The sequence below is a fragment of the Varroa destructor genome, unplaced genomic scaffold (assembly GCF_002443255.2).
Source record: "Varroa destructor unplaced genomic scaffold, Vdes_3.0 BEIS01000005.1, whole genome shotgun sequence".
In the NCBI taxonomy this organism is placed as follows: domain Eukaryota; kingdom Metazoa; phylum Arthropoda; class Arachnida; order Mesostigmata; family Varroidae; genus Varroa; species Varroa destructor.
In genome coordinates, this window is record NW_019211458.1 from 4645510 (window position 1) to 4651549 (window position 6040).

The window sequence follows — 6040 nt, forward strand, 5'->3', positions numbered from 1 at the left end:
TACAAAAACTCTGGGACGCAATATATTAAACTACTAAATGAATACAAAGACGATATAAGCTGTGGGTAATTGACGATGACTTAAGGAAACAACAAACAGACATCTAGGTAGAGCAACTAAGGAATAATCGTTTTTTGAAGTACTCAAATTCACCATTCCATCGACCAGTTACGAAGGATTGACACCGTTACACTCTCAGTTTTATTTGCTTACTACACACTACTATAGCACAAATACTAAAGACTTAATATAAGCAAATAGGTAACAAATAACAAAATATTCCAGAATAATAAATAACGAAATATGCCAATCACTGTCTCATTATGAAAAGAATATTAGAAAACCATCGCTCTTGCGATGAATATACCGTCGCCGAGAAATTAATAGAATATAACAATAGAAAACTAAAATTCAAAAACAGCAGGATTGATCACAACAAACCTGATTAGTCACCTGATTAGATATAATATTGATCACTGTGCATTCGTACTAATCGAGTTAGTGATGTAGTACTGCTTTTTAGTTCATAGTAGCTTGATTGCATTAGTGAAGAAAATAGACCGATGAACGCAAACGTTCAGGCGATCTTGAAATGCAATTCAGGTACCCGTAGCATATCACATCTGATGAAATGCGCAGGCTCACGAAAGGAGGGCCTACAAAAAGAAACTCATCACAGCAAAAAAGTCAGGTTTCTGTCTGCTCATGCTGGATGCTTTTGCTTCTAGTCTTTTTATGTTTAGAGCACATTCCTCATGGGGTGCTCGTTCGTTCTAATGATTAATATTCACAATGCAAGCTAGCAGTGCTAGCAGATCAGTAAGTAAATAAGAAACGCTTGTTAGTGCAAGGTCGCACCCCGTCAACTTCTTCATCTTCCTCACTGTACTGCACAATGGGAGTTAGCTAGCTTCTGCTGCCATAAGGATATATATCATCTGTAAGCAAATAGGGCGATTCTGCCTCTGACTCCTGTCTACCATTGTAGTTAGTAAAGTTCAGTTACATTCTCAGTATTTCAGGCACTGGTTGACAATACGAGATATGAGGAATCAGGGAATCTATCCAGTGAATGTAACGCTCTTGCTTTGCTTTTGATGGGCATCCCCTAAACATTTCTAGGAGGCACTGCTATTCACCTTTGCGACTTGATGACCTTGTCATGTGCCGTCCAGTACTGACCACCGGATGTCATGTTTCAGGGGGCAGTAACTAACAAGCATAATGCCATGATGATTCAGATCTTGGCGTTGGTAAAAATTATTACGATATATCAATAGCCAAGAAAATATGAAACAAAAAAAACTGCGAATTAAGGAAGGTAAGGTACTAATATGATTCTTAATATTAATAGCTGATTGTGTAATAACCAATAGGTGTGTCGGACACACCCCCAAACAAAACCAGAAAAATAGGCTCCTCACGGGAGTGGGTTCTTGGTGCAATATTTAAAACTAAATGATTATGAAAATGGTTCATAGGAAAATAGAAAGATTGTATTGCACTACAGGGAGCAGGAAAACGGGCCGTAAAGCTCCTGACATATCGAATAGCGTAAATAGAGGAATCAAACTGGTCTTCGTGCGTAGCTTTATCGTGCTCGACGTCAACGGAAACACTTGCAGAAGTTTGAACCTAATAATCCTGATCCTAAGTGGGAGGATAACTACAACATTCAGATCCACTGCGAAGGTACATCACATCCGTTTTAGCTGTGTCGATTAAGATTTTATTCGTAGAACACCACTTTTCTCTAAATTCCATGTCTGTAGATATATTTATGCGCTCTTCTTTTTTGGCGTACTTAAACACGCAGTCGTTTTCATAGACCATCAGAGTTCCGCACATAACTCTTTTCGATAAAACGCAGGAATGCTATGAGATGTGTGCATGCGCTTCGAGCTGGATCGGAAGTCTCAAACAGGCGGCATGAATTGCGCACCAACATCTATATGTAAGAACAATTCAAACAAAATCATAGTAATGTAAATTTGTCGGATAAAAGTGTCGAACTAAAACGTAAAATTCTGTGAAAACGTAAACTGCCTCGAGGTAGAATGTCTCCAGGGAATTGCAATGAGCAGCTCCAATTGTCCCATACTCTGCATCGCTCACCAATATCAACAGTGTGCTGTCCTCTAAATGTCCACATCTTAAAAGCTTGCCTTTACAGCTCGACGTCAGACTTGAAGAGGGCTTTGCAAATGTCGCCAGCTAGTAGCAAACATACAGTGAACGTGACAGCCATAGAACACGACAATTGCGGATGTTTTGTGTTCTTTACTATAAGTCCCGATGACTCGGTTTCTTTACGTTGGTTACGGCCTATTTTGTGGGTTGCAGCAGTTAGATATGAACCCAAAATGCCTGTGCGCTTTATGGACGAAGAGACGCACAAAACGTGTTTCTTGTTGTAGTTGTTACTGTTGCTGCTACAGCATTTTATTGTTGTAGTTATAACTGTCATCTACCATTCAAGTATTGTTTTATGCGTGACAGTCGGTATCCGTTGCACATGGTTACTGTTCTTACCACGACCGTGCCAAGAAGGTAAGATGCCAAAAAATCCTTGCCTGTGGCCCTCAGCATAAACTGAATTTACGCCAGAATTATACTAACATATTGTACACATAATGCTACCAAATGACGTTTGCCATTGTTCTTGCACGATACAGAGATGTATACCTGCATCAGCGATCATGGATATTTCCAACTACTCTAGAGTTTCTTTAGTTTGTCATTCAGTTGTTACTGAAAAAGACGAAAATTAAGGCGAAACGTAGCTCTAGCAAAATTAAAAAACGTAAGACTATGTATAAATCATGCCACTAGAAAGGTAATGATTTGTATTTGTGTGTATGATCGGCCTGAGAAGATCGTTTAAAAATTCGCACCCATATACAATTTAAATAGTCGCACTGACAAAAGTATAAAAAAAGCGAACAGGGGATATCATAGAGTTATGAATCATGTTCTACGCTCCTCTCTTTATAGATAACTGAGTTAGTCGTTTGATCAAGCAGTGCAACGAAACATCATTAGCTGACCGTTAACGCATCGATATTTGTCGACAAGAAAAAAGCGATGGGTGAGTTTACAGGAACTGACCACAATGCAAGTGGTAGCCATTGCCAGCGGTATCACACCATGCTATGTGTCAGGTTCTATGGGAGGATCACTAAAAGTTAATAGGATCAGTAGAGCTTCCCGCAGACAGTCATAATCCATCCCACTGCGACAACTCACGGGGTGGCTTATGGTATGTAAGCGATGCCATAAGGAAAGGTACTTTTATGATAATGTTATAACGCAGATAATTTATATTAATGCCATACTATGCGGCATTATTCAAGTATTTGCCGTATGAAAGAATGAATGGAACAGCACTTTAGTTACGCCTTTCATAAGATCAAATGGCCAAAGATATCCCATTCCAACTTCAGCAATTGCCCCCTACATTTCACTATTCCGACACCCTCATCAACTGGACTATGGGAAACCTTTCAGATAGGCCAAGGAGTATAAAAGGTATGTGACAAGACTGCATTTGATTTCTAATTGTCGCAACACTTATACTGCTAAGGCAATGCGGTACAGCCTTTCCTTAGGCACCGAAATCTATGTCCTTTGGGAACACAGCATGTAGAAACAGAACTGCAAACATAGCTCATAATGCTTTACTACACAATAGCACAAGCAGCATCAAACGAAATCCGCTAAACCCCTGCTACAGTTATGCATTCACACTAGGCAAAGTTAAAGATTTTATGGATGTATTTGAACCTTTATAGTAGCAACAGAAAAAGTGTTGACTACAACAGTTCAAGCGAAATTTTGGTTTGGCACTATCTATAAAGATGAATTGGGTAGTCAAAATAATTAAGCTTTACTATGGCACTCCATAAAGTTGTACAAAAACAAGCTAATTCGTTTCAGTTGAGAATTTTTTTAAGACTTTGGACAAAAAAATATCATATATATAAACGAAATTTTCTCAGAACTGGCACTTTCAGCATTTACTAAAGGTAATCAGTTCTAACAATCATGTTTATTTGGTACAACCCCTGTTCTCCTCAGTTAATGTTTCGATTCAAGATCTATTAGCAGCTTGTTTCAAGCTTTCTTTTTGTAGCTGTGCAGACGTTTCCTTAATAATGAATGTCGAGATTTGTTCGACTTTCGTTCAACTATAAATTATATACGACAATCAGGCGGATTCAAATCTGAGTTGTTTGGCGGCCACATTTGCTTATTCCAAAACATGCTCAGATGCTCAAGCAGCCAATCCTTAACTAATCGACGAGTTTGTATCGGTAAGCCATTTTACTGGAAAAGTGTGGCTTTCTTCTTCTATCTACGATCGCACAACGTAGATAACTCGTTGTTGATGGTTTCAGTATCCTAAGGAATTCACGATGGCATCACGTCTCGTTTATTTAGCAAACTTGCAGCATAAACGTTGTGGGAGTACTTAATTTCGCTCACAATAGATGCATCCCCTGGTTTGTGAACAAAGCCGTAATCATTCGTGTACATACTCTTCGGCGATTTCGTTTAGTAGTGCGAATTTAATAAACCTCACTGTGTATACATAGAGAGCCAATAGTTTAACATTAATGAACAAATATAGTCTTGTGAAAATATACGTGTCAAAATTTACTCATCCCGGCCATACGAGAGAACTAACTATATGGTTTTTCTGTCGTGTAATTCTTTGTGGAATTGTGCTAGAACCTATATTTCGTCCTTTTGCAGCTGCATCACTCAATAGCGATGCCGCACACTGCCGATTCTGGGTTAAACAAAGAAGCTTATTATCTTGCTGGCCCTTTAGTCACGGAGATTGAAAGAGCAAAGTGATTGAACTCATCTTTGCTCAAACTTCGATGACGAAGCACTGTTTTTCGCCAAGACTGCAAGTTTTTGTATATACTCTTCAGAATGAGCGTTAGTGCAGAGCAGCAGTGCCAGTTTCAGATGAATCCATTTATGAAACTGCGCGGCCGTTCGAACAAATATTGAATTTATTTCTCGATGCTCAATCCAGGAAACTGTTATATCAAACATAATGAAAAAAATATAGTATTGTGAGGATATACGTGCATAAAGTTATTACGAAAGAAGTACAATTAAATTAGTGTATCCACCAAAAATACTCGCATATGATGAGTTTACAGCGACTCGCTAATTTTAGGAAATAAATCGGTCGTAAATTTCTAAATTTTTACCTTATGTAGACTCATAAGTTGCACTTATACGAGCCAGAGATGAAGCTGTATGAATCACTAATAAGTTTGTCCGAAGAAGTCTAAAAGTTAGGGGGGGGGGGGGGGGGCAATTAATGTTTGCATTCAGGGAGAACTGAGACAAAGTAAGAGTCCTGGTTTATCCGGTAAAGGTATTCGTGTTGAAAAGCCGTGGCACTGGACCAGATTTTGCCACGTACATTTTTTTTTCGAGATATGGGGGAAAGTTTAATGATGTATGCATTGTTCTTCAAAGCCAACTTGATCGCACTAAAGTCAGTTTAACGGTATGAAGAATTATACTTGGCTAATAATAATCGTAACTATTTAAGATGTATGTGTTAGCAATCTTCCTTAGTTCGAGATGTGCGTCATAGCAGTTGGGTCGTGGCAATTTCTTTTAAAAACTATCACATGTATTATATAATTGACATCGAAGATATATATTACGATCAGCACGAAAATACCACGTCGAGACCCAGTTTTTTCGATTTATGGCCGATATTGGCCAAATTGATAGCATTTTTTTCATACATGCTTGAGATATAGTAGCCTATATAGTTCTAAAAGTTATAACACATTACAACAACATAACGTACGGATTCTTATATGTTTTCAATTTTCTCTAAAATACAGCTCTGAGACAGACAAAACTATGATAGACAGATAGACGAATTATTTTGATTCCTGATCGTTCATAAATGTTTGATAAAATGCCAAAAATACCTCACTGGCTCAAAATACCTTTGAAAAGTGTATCGCAAAAAACCCAACGGCTAGAATTGTACCAAATT